The following is a 12,740-nucleotide window of genomic DNA, read 5'->3' as shown; positions in this document are numbered from 1 at the left end:
GTTCGTAGGCGCAGTGGGCCTAGCCTAGTCAACATGCTGGTCGCCAGAAGCTGGGTTTGTCACAAAACCTATGTGACCCCACGGAGACCCTTCGAGAAATCGCGTCTCGACCAGGAGCTAAAGTTGACTGGAGAGTATGGACTTCCGGAACAAACGGAGGTGGAGGGTCACCCCATTTCCTGGCGAAGATTTGGTAGGCAGCCCGGAGCTGTTGACGCCGGACGAGAAGGATCCCCAAGGCGCTTGTTTGAAGGCAACGCCACTGAGACGACTTAATTGGATTGGGGGTGTGGATGAAGGCAAAATGAAGCTGGATAAGTATTCTGGGGCCTGAAGATTGAGGGATTTCTTGGAGAGAAGGCTGCAGACCCAGGTCTTGGGCCTACACTTCTAGCCATATTCATTCTAAGCCCATGTGCTCATCCGCCAACGTCACATCAGGGTCTGCAAGCGGTGGTGAGTATCCCATCTTTCATTGTTCGCCTGACTCCCAGAAGCATTGGATTGACTTCTCCCTCCCGTTTCTCCTTATGGTGGTGGGCCGCCCAGGCAGAGTGAACAGGAAGAATGCCAAGAAGGCTAGGTGATGCTGAGCTGGTGATGATGAGGAAGAGGACTAATTAATACCTTGTTGCACTGGGGGATTGTCTAGTTTTCCAGTTGACAAAAAAACAGAATTGATACTTGGAACAAAAAAATAGTATATTACTTCAGCCTATAAAAAAATGAAATTATGAAACTGCAGGTATGTGGATAGAACTAGAAACAATCTACTGATTGAGGCAACCTCAGATCAGGGAGAACAACTGTGGTGGTATGCATTTGCTTATATGTGGGTTTTAACTACTAAGTCATTGAAAAGTAAGCTACAATCTGTATAACCACAGAAGTTAGGATAGTGAGCAGAGATGGATTTCTCTAAGAAGGGGAAATAGAATAATCGTTATAGATAGAATGGGAGGTCTGGAATGGGAGGATCAAATGAGGGGGGGATGTGTTTTTTTTTGTTTATCTGTCATATTTGTATATATATATATATATATATATATATATATATATATATATATATATATCTCCCTTAGAAGTCTGTTTATTTTCTAAAGAGAGACAGAAAAAGGGTGGCTTTGGATGGAAGAGGGAGTTAGGAGGAACTTGAAGGAGTAGGGGGAGGAGAAAACATAGTCAGAACATATTGTATGAACAAAATCTATTTTCAATAGGAAAAACAGTTCTATATGGAGAAATACATTATTGGCACATAAAGCCTATAAGAGTGAATACATACTAACTTGACATGGTAGTTTTTGAGTTTTCCAACTCTTAGGGGAAATGCTAGAAGAGGCCGTGTGTAGCCTTCAGCTGCAGTTAATCACTGTTGCCTTTTACCTCCCAACTTAGAGATCACGAGTGCCTGGAATCCATTGTGCCTGGAGTCCATTGGGCCCTTTCTGCAGGCTCTATCCCCACGTTTCTCCTTCTCCTTTAATTTTTCTGCCCATTAGTCTACCATTTTGAACTCTTCCATACATATCTCATCTATCTTTCTCTTTTCTCCCATCCCTGTTCAAGGCAAGCTGGTCCTTCTGAGGATTGTGCTGAAGACAGATAAGATATGCACCAACTGTTTGTTATCAAAGTTCGCTGATTTTACCTCCCTTAGTGTGCCCTTGTATTGTGTTGCAATGTAATGTTGTATTCCCACTGAGACTACCCTTAGTCAGGATGCCATTAGCTCACAGTTCCTAGTTATTTTTTAATCTTCCAATAACCACCACCCCTTCAATGCATTCAGAATGCCATTGGCGAAATAAGGTTTCTATTGCACACTTTTTAAAAAAAGAAGAAGAAAGAAAACATGGCCATTTATCAGTTTGCCTTCAGGGTAAAAGCCCACAACCTTAATTTTGTTTCCATTCCTCCTGTATTCTGATTCCAGTTCTTTCCCTTTCCTAAATCCTGTTGTCTGACCTGAAAAGGATTGTCCTAAATATTCTACAGGCTCCCCTATAACCATTCTTGTAATTAGAGTAGGGTCATTTGAACTTGAATAATCAGTAAATGGTGAGCTAAAATAATGTGTATTATTTCCGAACTTCATCCAAGTTTAGAATCAAAATACCCATCAGATTTGACCATTTTCTTACCCTGTCGCATAAACCTTGGAAATAGGGTTGAGTTGGCAGGGTTACAAGATGGAAGGGAAGAGGTCCCTGAGGAATTAGATGAATGAGACTCCTTACCAATCTGCACCAGCCTCTGCAGAAGTTCAAAAATAGTTCTTCGGTATGTATGTTGGTGTTTCCATGTTTGTCTGTGACTTTGGCCAGCATTACTCACCTCAACTTATTCATAATCACTTTCTAGACTGTCACCATACTGAACCATTTGACTTCCAGAAAATGTACCTCCAAACGTTTACTCTCTGATCAAAGCATTCTAATATTCCTCCATTCAAATTTCCTAGCTTCCCCCTGAACTTGTTCTTTAGTATCCTTGAGACATCGGAACATTTGCCATTTTCTAGTCTCAGCCATTCTATCTACATCTTCACGTTCAGTGTGCAGTTCAAGCGCTGTGATCACTTGTTTGGTTTCCCATGTCTCACCTTTCATTCTCAAGCCTAATAACTCAGCTACCACACCCACACTGCAATTTTCCTATCAACAACAACTGAATGTGAAGATCCACTTTTTTTTTTTTTTTACTTTTAAGTCTAAGATATATGGAACCATTGCCCAAAATGAAATAAGCACACTGCTGGGAACCATGTTTTCAAGTTAACTTTCCTAACTTCATATATACTCTCAAAATTAATAATCATTTTTTGTGATAAGTCACTGCTTTTCTTTTGCTACTAACACCTGTAACAAGAGGGAATGATGCCAGGTATGGGAAACCTAGACAATTGCCCAAGGCTAATGATATCATGAATCTTAGAAAAGAATCCACTCTTCTAGACCAGAATAATTCCTAGCTGCATTCTAAATATTTATTCTTATAGTTACAGAGATGTATAGCTCTCCCTCCTCATCAAAAGAACTTCAGTTTGCAGTATATGGAGACAATTACAGGAAACCACAATTAATCCAGATGCAGGGTACCCAGCCCCAGTGGGTATGTCTACAATACAACTTCTAAGGCTCAGAGAAAAAATCTGAGAAAGGAGGTCAGAGTCAGAGGAACTGGTAGTCTGTTGTGAAAGTTACCTACAGATTCTAGGAAAGCCATTCCCATGATACCAGAACACTATGGCTACCTAAACAAGACCTGCAATATGAGGACAGCAATTTGCATGCTAATGTGGAGAGGAGAAATCTCATTGTCTTCCTTGGGGATGAGCCTATGAGCCTCCTAAGCAGTTACCTGTTACCAAGACGATCACGGTTTTGTTGTTGTTGTTGTTGTTGTTTGTTTTGTTTTGCTTTTTGTAAATAAAAACTCACAACTAACCTTTTTTATACTTGCTGCTTTTGCTCTTAAAAGAGGGGCTCCTATTTTTCCAGGATAAAACATCTCACTTATGATTCACCTCCACAGTAATTTTCCATCAATGATCCCTTATCTAGCTATGTGCTTTAAGTTTTCCTTTTACAGTGGATGTACTTTGCTTAGAAGCATATACTAAATTCCTCTATGTTGCACAAATCACCTGCCTTAAACATTGTACCTCCTACTGTACCTTTAATGCTCTTTACAGCTAAACTTAAAAGAGCATATGGCAGTCAGTGGCTCTGTCTCTTTCTCTGAGTTACTCTTCAATTCTCTGCAGTGTATGTCTGCTCTTATCTCTGCTGAAACCTGTCTTACTGGATGTACCGATTAAACTAGGTTCAAACAAACAAAAGAAAGCCTCTTTTCTTCCAGTCAGAAAAACCTACTTGGCATCTCCGCAGTGTGTACCGCCATTCCACACCGAATCTTTCACAGCCTCTCTAAGTCCACTCTCTCCTCGCTCTGTGGCCGATTCTGTTTCTCTACTTAGCATTACATGTTGCTGTTCTTGATCTTTTTCTCCTGCTCCTGCTTCTTATGTGAATCTACGCATTTAAACATGCTCCATGCATGTGCTTGCCTCTTCTCAACCACTCTGTGGGAGTTGCTATCTGTAGCTGATTTCTCATTTTTCGTTCTGACTGGATGCGTCACAGCATCTTAAAATTGAGGATGCTCAGCTCTGTGTCCCCCGGATGGTATTTGTTTTAGCATTCCCAGTCACAGTAGTTGTAGTGGTTTGAAAATGCTTGACCCATGGGAAGTGGCACTCTTAGGAGGTGACTCCTTGTCACTGTGGAGGCCAGCATTGAGTGCTCCTAGAGCTCAAACTCCACCTAGGGCAGAAGAGGTAGTTTTCTGGTTGACTTCAAATTGGGATGTAGAACTCTGGGATCCTCTGGCATATATCTGCCTGCAAGCTGTCATTCTTTCAGCCATGATGATGATGGACTGGACTTCCAAAACTGTAGTATGTGCCATTCTAGTACGAGGGGCAGAATTCAAATCCCCAGAATCCAAGGAACTTTCCAGCTGGTGTAGTCCTCTGGCTCATTTGAAAGGCCTCCCATTTGGGAGGTGGATGCAAGGAATCCCCGGAGCAAGCTGGCTAGTAAACTACCTGAATTGGTAAGCTGTGGATTTGAGAGATATCGTACCTGGATATTCTCGCATATGAACCCCCACACACATGTAAATACCAAACATATGCAAATATGCACACACACAAGTATGTACAGATATACAGGCACACACCCAAGAAAGATAAAGTTTTACAAATTTCCCATCAGTTTTGGTTTGTTTATCTTTGGGCCTGTAATTTAGTTACATTACTTTCCTCTCTGTCCTCCAAATCCTCCCACATATAGGCACAGATCCTCCTATAGATCTATATGCATCTATCTCTATCTCCATCTATCTTATCTATATCTATCATATATATAATATATATATATATATTTTATATATATATCTCAGATTGTATAATGTTACTTGCATGTATGTTTTCAGAGACGACCATTTGGTATTAGGCAACCAATTGGTGTGGTCTTGTTTTACCCACTGCAAAGGCTTTCCTGTTCCATTTCCTTCTACAAAACCCTCACTGAGTATCTCTTTGACACTGCAATCAATTACCTATAATAATCCACATTTACTTTTGAAGGCACCACTTATCACATCAAACACTCCACAATTTTACACAGTTGTTCATTGTTCCCACCATAGCTTTCACTCTCTTGGCACAGCATGGAAGGTCTTTCTTTGAACACTTTACTCTCACTGTAATTTTATTACTCACACACTCTGTGGTCTAACCACGTTGAGTTATTGCCATTTTCATAACATCTCATACTTATAAGAACTCTGTCATTTGCTTACACATTCCCCCTGATATGATTATCTTTGAATTCTCTGTTTATTCTGCTTCTGTCTTGAAAGGTCATGCTGGCTATATCTTTAGGTGTCTTGGCTTTCTTCTGACGATTTTGTGTCATTCTTGGATAATGAACTTTTTAGATAGACTTTTTCTTTCATAATTTCATTGTTTTTATTATCTATTTCTTCTTAATATTTTTATTTACTTTCTCCTTTTGCTCATCTGTTACTTTTAATATTTGAGCATATTTATACCTGTTTTGCCTCTCTTAGTTTATCTCATCTCTTCTGGAATTTTGAGTCTGTTCCTAGGGGGTTATTTTTCTGATATGTATGGATCATATTTTCCCATTGATATGAATGTCTAATTTTGCTTTTATTTGAGGTTTCAATTGTAACTACCATGCAGTTGAGTATGGGATAGTCTTTTCTTCCTTTAAGCACTATTGAATGTTTCTCTAGAAGACTGTTGACTTGTTTGTTATATGTCATCTTAACCCTTCTAGGGCTTTAAATATGTGAGATGGTCTTTTATTTTTAATCTTTGTCAATGAGTGACTAACAAATAAGAATGTGTTAATATTATTATACAATATGCAGTTATTGTCACTATCAAATTTACCAATATACCCACCATTATTTTGTGATGAGGATTTTTAAGATTTACTTTTGTTAGTAACACCCACAAATATACTATCTATATTATATATCATATATAATATATAATATACGTATTGAATGTATATAACTTACTGCATATAATATCTGTAGAACTTAATTGTGTTTTTAAAGCATTGAAGGTTTTATGTTTTAACCAATTTGTATAACATCTACAACCTCTGGTAAACAGCATTCTATAGTTCTACCTTTTCCTTTCCATGTAGAAGTTAGGTAATGCAATACATGGTTTTTTGTGCCTAGCTCCTTTCACTCGGCAAAATGTCTTCCAGGTTCATCCATGTTGTCATGAATAGGTAGATTTCATTCTTCTTATTGCTATTATCACTAATGATTTCAAACACAAAATCTGGCTATATAGCCCAGAATAGTTTGAAGCTTTCTGTTTCCTTGCCTCTGCCATCCAAATGCTGGAATTACAAGTGTGTTACCATGGCAATGTGATTTGTTTTAAAATGTTGAATATTATGCCATTGCATATGTATGTGAGTATATATGAATATGAAAACATGCGTGTGTGATTTTTGTGTCCACCATCAGACATTAATGGATTTGTTCCATATCTCCTTTATTATGAATAATGTTGGAATGAACACGGTAGTACAGAGATGTCTTTGAATCAGTAGCCTCACTCTCTATATACAGTGATGAGATAGAGAGATTATACATTGGTTTTGTCTTAATTTTCTGAGGACATTCTGCATACTCTATAATTGCTACACTAGTTTATATGCTCAGCAACATTGTCCAGGTAGATGTTCCCTACGTGCCATATCACTGGCAAAACATTTTTGGATGTCTCATAACAGTGATGACTTGATAAAATAAGTTCAGAAGTGTATCCTTTTTTTTAATCTTTGGAAGAGTTTGAGAGGGATTGATATTTACTCTTTTTAAAAGTTTTTGTAGGATTTACCAGTGAGGCAATCAGGTCCTAGGCTTTCTTTTAAGAACATAGTTTTTATCATTAATTTACTGTAAATATCTTTTCACTTTGCCAGACTGCTGACATTTTCTATTTTATAAACTGACCTTGGTACATGGTATGTGTCTTGTAATCAACACATTTCTTCCTTTTACCCAATTTGCATATAAGTGGACACAAGAGTTTCTTATGACCATTTTATTTTTGTAATATCAGTTGCAAACATCTCCCTTTGCATTTCTTATCTATTGTTGCAAAACACAGCTCTCATTTCAGGGAAAAAGCTTATTAAGAATCAAATATATATGGCTATACAGCAGAAGCCTGGATTCAGTTTGCCAGAAATAACATGTCCATTGTAGACACAAAATAAAATCATAATTCAAAGCATTTATCAAATACAATGCTGGTGGCTGGTGGTTTGTAGCTAAGTGAGTAAAACTCTGTTATGGGATTTAAATGTTATCTGATGACATTCTCAGCTCTGGGGCTGGTAAGAATTAGTGGTTGGCTAACAATACATTCCAAATGTTTTACCAGATTGCCAAAAAATGTTAGGTCAACATAATCTACCATTTTGCTATATATATAAAATATATGTATATATGTATATATATATTATTTTATATATGTAATTATATATGTTATATGAGATATAAAATAAAATAGACATAAAATATTACATGTGTAGCATAATATATTTATGTGTATGATATATAACATATATGCATAGTATATTATGCATGTAATGTAATATCACATATATATGTACACATATGTTTATAAAACATACTTGTGTCTTTTTTTTTTTTTTTTATTAACTTGAGTTTTTTTTATTTCCATTTCGAGTTTTTTTCCCTTTCCCGGTTTCCGGGCAAACATCCCCCTAACCCCTCCCCCTCCCTTCTATATGGGTGTTCCCCTCCCCACCCTCCCCCCATTGCCACTCTCCCCCCGACAGTCTAGTTCACTGGGGGGTTCAGTCTTAGCAGGACCAAGGGCTTCCCCTTCCACTGGTGCTCTTACTAGGATATTCATTGCTACCTATGAGGTCAGAGTCCAGGGTCAGTCCATGTATAGTCTTTAGGTAGTGGCTTAGTCCCTGGAAGCTCTGGTTGCTTGGCATTGTTGTACATATGGGGTCTCAAGCCCCTTCAAGCTCTTCCAGTTCATTCTCTGATTCCTTCAACGGGGGTCCTGCTCTCAGTTCAGTGGTTTGCTGCTGGCATTCAAGCCTCTGTATTTGCTGTATTCTGGCTGTGTCTCTCAGGATCGATCACATCCGGCTCTGTCAGTCTGCACTTCTTTGCTTCATCCATCTTGTCTAATTGGGTGGCTGTATATGTATGGGCCACATGTGGGCAGGCTCTGAATGGGTGTTCCTTCAGTCTCTGTTTTAATCTTTGCCTCTCTCTTCCCCGCCAAGGGTATTCTTGTTCCCCTTTTAAAGAAGGAGTGAAGCCTTCACATTTTGATCATCCGTCTTGAGTTTCATTTGTTCTAGGCAACTAGGGTAATTCAAGCATTTGGGCTAATAGCCACTTATCAGTGAGTGCATACCATGTATGTCTTTCTGTGATTGGGTTAGCTCACTCAGGATGATATTTTCCAGGTCCAACCATTTTGCCTTTAATTTCATAAAAGTCGTTGTTTTTGATAGCTGAGTAATATTCCATTGTGTAGATGTACCACATTTTCTGTATCCATTCCTCTGTTGAAGGGCATCTGGGTTCTTTCCAGCTTCTGGCTATTATAAATAAGGCTGCGATGAACATAGTGGAGCACGTGTCTTTTTTATATGTTGGGGCATCTTTTGGGTATATGCCCAAGAGAGGTATAGCTGGATCCTCAGGCAGTTCAATGTCCAATTTTCTGAGAAACCTCCAGACTGATTTCCAGAATGGTTGTACCAGTCTGCAACCCCACCAACAATGGAGGAGTGTTCCCCTTTCTCCACATCCTCGCCAGCATTTGCTGTCACCTGAGTTTTTGATCTTAGCCATTCTCACTGGTGTGAGGTGAAATCTCAGGGTTGTTTTGATTTTCCTGCAGATTTTCAAGTTTTGTTGAGTATAGGCTTTTATAGTAAGATCTGATGATTTTTTGAATTTCCTCTGAATCTGTAGTTATGTCTCCCTTTTCATTTCTGATTTTGTTAATTTGGACACGCTCTCTGTGTCCTCTCGTTAGTCTGGCTAAGGGTTTATCTATCTTGTTGATTTTCTCAAAGAACCAACTTTTGGTTCTGTTGATTCTTTTCTATGGTCCTTTTTTGTTTCTACTTGGTTGATTTCAGCTCTGAGTTTGATTATTTCTGCCTTCTCTCCTCCTGGGTGTATTTGCTTCTTTTTGTTCTAGAGCTTTTAGGTGTGCTGTCAAGCTGCTGACATATGCTCTTTCCTGTTTCTTTCTGCAGGCACTCAGCTATGAGTTTTCCTCTTAGCACAGCTTTCATTGTGTCCCATAAGTTTGGGTATGTTGTACCTTCATTTTCATTAAATTCTAAAAGTTTTAATTTCTTTCTTTATTTCTTCCTTGACCAGGTTATCATTGAGTAGAGCATTGTTCAATTTCCACGTATATGTGGGCATTCTTCCCTTATTGTTATTGAAGACCAGCTTTAGGCCGTGGTGGTCCGATAGCACGCATGGGATTATTTCTATCTTTCTGTACCTGTTGAGGCCCGTTTTTTTTACCAATTATATGGTCAATTTTGGAGAAAGTACCATGAGGAGCTGAGAAGAAGGTATATCCTTTTGCATTAGGGTAGAACGTTCTATAAATATCCGTTAAGTCCATTTGGCTCATGACTTCTCTTAGTCTGTCTACGTCTCTGTTTAATTTCTGTTTCCATGATCTGTCCATTGATGAGAGTGGGGTGTTGAAGTCTCCTACTATTATTGTGTGAGGTGCAATATGTGTTTTGAGCTTTAGTAAGGTTTCTTTTACGTATGTAGGTGCCCTTGTATTTGGGGCATAGATATTTAGGATTGAGAGTTCATCTTGGTGGATTTTTCCTTTGATAAATATAAAGTGTCCTTCCTTATCTTTTTTGATGACTTTTAGTTGAAAATTGACTTTATTTGATATTAGAATGGCTACTCCAGCTTGCTTCTTCCGACCATTTGCCTGGAAAGTTGTTTTCCAGCCTTTCACTCTGAGGTAGTGTCTGTCTTTGTCTCTGAGGTGTGTTTCCTGTAGGCAGCAGAATGCAGGGTCCTCGTTATGTATCCAGTTTGTTAATCTATGTCTTTTTATTGGGGAGTTGAGGCCATTGATGTTGAGAGATATTAAGGAATAGTGATTATTGCTTCCTGTTATATTCATATTTGGATGTGTTATGTTTGTGTGCTTTTCTTCTCTTTGTTTTGTTGCCAAGACGATTAGTTTCTTGCCTCTTCTTGGGTATAGCTTGCCTCCTTATGTTGGGCTTTACCATTTATTATCCTTTGTAGCGCTGGATTTGTAGAAAGATATTGTGTAAATTTGGTTTTGTCATGGAATATCTTGGTTTCTCCATCTATGTTAATTGAGAGTTTTGCAGGATACAGTAGCCTGGGCTGGCATTTGTGTTCTCTTAGGGTCTGAATGACATCAGTCCAGGATCTTCTGGCCTTCATAGTTTCTGGCTTAAAAGTCTGGTGTGATTCTGATAGGTCTGCCTTTATATGTTACTTGACCTTTTTCCTTACTGCTTTTTTAATATTTTTCTTTATTTTGTGCGTTTGGTGTTTTGACTATTATGTGACGGGAGGTGTTTCTTTTCTGGTCCAATCTATTTGGAGTTCTGTAGGCTTCTTGTATGCCTATGGGTATCTCTTTTTTTTAGGTTAGGGAAGTTTTCTTCTATGATTTTGTTGAAGATATGTACTGGTCCTTTGAGCTGGGAGTCTTCACTCTCTTCTATACCTATTATCCTTAGGTTTGATCTTCTCATTGAGTCCTGGATTTCCTGTATGTTTTGGACCAGTAGCTTTTTCCGCTTTACATTATCTTTGACAGTTGAGTCAATGATTTCTATGGAATCTTCTGCTCCTGAGATTCTCTCTTCCATCTCTTGTATTCTGTTGGTAAAGCTTGTATCTACAGCTCCTTGTCTCTTCTTTTGGTTTTCTATATCCAGGGTTGTTTCCTGTGTTCTTTCTTGATTGCTTCTATTTCCATTTTAATTCCTTCCACTGTTTGATTGTGTTTTTCCTGGAATTCTTTCAGGGGATTTTGTATCTCCTCTATGGGCTTCTACTTGTTTATTTATGTTTTCCTGGAATTCTTTCAGGCATTTTTACGATTCCTCTCTGTAGGCTTCTACTTGTTCTCTAAGGTAGTTCATCATGTCTTTCTTGAAGTTCTCAGCATCATGGTCAAATATGATTTTTGAATCTAGATCTTGCTTTTCTGGTGTGTTTGGATATTCCATGTTTGTTTTGATGGGAGAATTGGGCTCCGATGATGCCATGTAGTCTTGGTTTCTGTTGCTTGGGTTCCTGCGCTTGCCTCTCGCCATCAAATTATCTCTAGTGTTACTTTGTTCTGCTATTTCTGACAGTGGCTAAACTGTCCTATAGGCCTGTGTGTCAGGAGTGCTGTAGACCTGTTTTCCTCTCTTTCAGTCAGTTATGGGGACAGAGTGTTCAGCTTTCGGGCCTGTAGTTTTTCCTTTCTACAGGTTTTCAGCTGTTCTTGTGGACCTGTGCCTTGAGTTCACCAGGCAGGTCACTTGCAGCAGATAAGTTAGTCTTACCTGTGGTCCCAAGGCTCAAGTTCGCTCGCAGGGTTCTGCCCACAGGCTCTCCGTGGTGGCAGCAACCAGGAAGATCTGCGCCGCCTCTTCCGGGGGCCTCCGTGCACCAGGGTTCCAGATGGCCTCCGGTGTTTTCCTCTGGAATCAGTAATGTGTGCAGAGAGCAGTCTCTTCTGGTTTCGCAGGCGTGTCTGCCTCTCTGAAGGTTTAGCTCTCCCTCCCACGGGATTTGGGTGCAGAGAACTGTTTATCCGGTCTGTTTCCTTCAGGTTCCGGCGGTGTCTCAGGCAGGGCTCCTGCCACTCCTGGGCCCTCCCCCACAGGAACCCAGAGGCCTTGTACAGTTTCCTCTTGGGTCAGGGATGTGGGCAGGGGTGGGCAGTGTTGGTGGTCTCTTCCGCTCTGCAGCCTCAGGAGTGCCCACCTGACCAGGCGGTAAGGTATCTCTCCCACGGGTTCTGGGAGCAGAGAGCTCGTGTCTAATTTTTCTATGCAATATAATGCAATCTACAATGAATACATACAGTGAAATTTTTAAATTTATTTTTTAAAAATGATGTTAGGTCTGATACAGGGTCAAAGATAGACTAATATAATTTTGTCTCTTTATCTGCAACATTCTCATTTTCCAAGGTTGTGAAAGGCCAATCAGTCTATTAGCCTTATACAATCCTCATCAGAGACACAGCCTTTTTTCCTGGGAACTTCCGTTTACATGTAATTTAGCTCAACTAGCGAAAGATTTGATGATTTTGTTACTCTTAACCCCACCCTTACCCCAAACATTGTGGGTTTTTTTTCTCTACTTTTCCTGTTTGTTTCTCTCATCTGTTTTACTAGTACTCTGTTTTTTGTTATTCACTTCCTCTGTTAACTTTAAGACTGTTTATGTTCTTTTCTTTCCCAACTGGCTCATGAGAAGGCTTATTGAGTCCACAGAACAGAAAAGTCTTGTCCTGTGTCTTCTTATCTTAGCCCCATGCAAACCCTGAACCATGCCAATCACCTGAATATTCTAGGTAGAATGGG

At 39.3% G+C, this 12,740-nt stretch overlaps 1 pseudogene; it reads left to right on the top strand.

Moving 5' to 3' along the window:
- LOC116888917 lies at positions 1-587 on the top strand (annotated as a pseudogene).
- The last annotated feature ends 12,153 nt before the right edge of the window (positions 588-12,740 follow it).

Source organism: Rattus rattus, chromosome X (assembly GCF_011064425.1).
Source record: "Rattus rattus isolate New Zealand chromosome X, Rrattus_CSIRO_v1, whole genome shotgun sequence".
Classification (NCBI taxonomy): Eukaryota; Metazoa; Chordata; class Mammalia; order Rodentia; family Muridae; genus Rattus; species Rattus rattus.
The sequence above is the reverse complement of the archived record's forward strand: the minus strand, read 5'-3'. Positions and strand labels throughout refer to the sequence as shown.